The following is a 735-nucleotide window of genomic DNA, read 5'->3' as shown; positions in this document are numbered from 1 at the left end:
GGGGCTGTGGGGGCTCCAGAGGTGTCGGCACCTGCGATTTCGGGGGCTGGCGCAGTGGCCACAGGTACCTCAGTGGCAACTGCGGGCCCTGCTAAGCCCCAGCCCGAGTCCGGCCACAGACCCAGAGGAGCTCCAGCAAACCCCCCGGCACATCCCGACACGGCACCTGGAGGAAGGACACCCCTCTGGCATCACTGGGCTCCAGAGCTCGGGCACCTCGTGCCTGCCCGGGGCCCAGCTCTGCCCCTTTGCTGCTGTGCTTGAGCCTCCCCTCAGGACCCGCTGCCTCCTCCCGGCACAGCCCCGGGCTGGGCTCCTGATCCCGCTCCTGCCTGGGGCTCGGCACAGCTCTGCCCACTGCCAGGAGCCAGGGAAGCCCTTGGCCAGGGCCCTGCTCTTCTGCCAACTCCCTCCTCCCCTCCAACTGCAATAAAAGCTGTCTTTGCATCGCAATGTTGAGCCCTGGTTTCATTTGCTCTGTCCTCCACACCCAGTCCCCCAGTGGCACCGGGGCTTTCCAGGAGTGTCCCAGCAGCTCCCGCTCACTGAATTCTTAGGAGAACATGTGGGAGCTGCCAGGCTTCCTCCTGCCTGTCCCTGGCCATCCCAGTCCTCTGCAGGACAGGCCCCACAGCCAGCACCATCAGCATCTCCTTTTGCAGCAGCTTCTCCCTGTTTTCCCTTCCCATCTCCTCCCCACTTTGGGCTCCTGCACTCTGCAGCCCAGCCAGAGCT

The sequence above is a fragment of the Manacus vitellinus genome, unplaced genomic scaffold, assembly GCF_001715985.3.
Source record: "Manacus vitellinus isolate BGI_N305 unplaced genomic scaffold, ASM171598v3 scaffold_123_pilon, whole genome shotgun sequence".
NCBI classification, from domain to species: Eukaryota; Metazoa; Chordata; class Aves; order Passeriformes; family Pipridae; genus Manacus; species Manacus vitellinus.
This window is presented reverse-complemented; position numbering follows the sequence as displayed.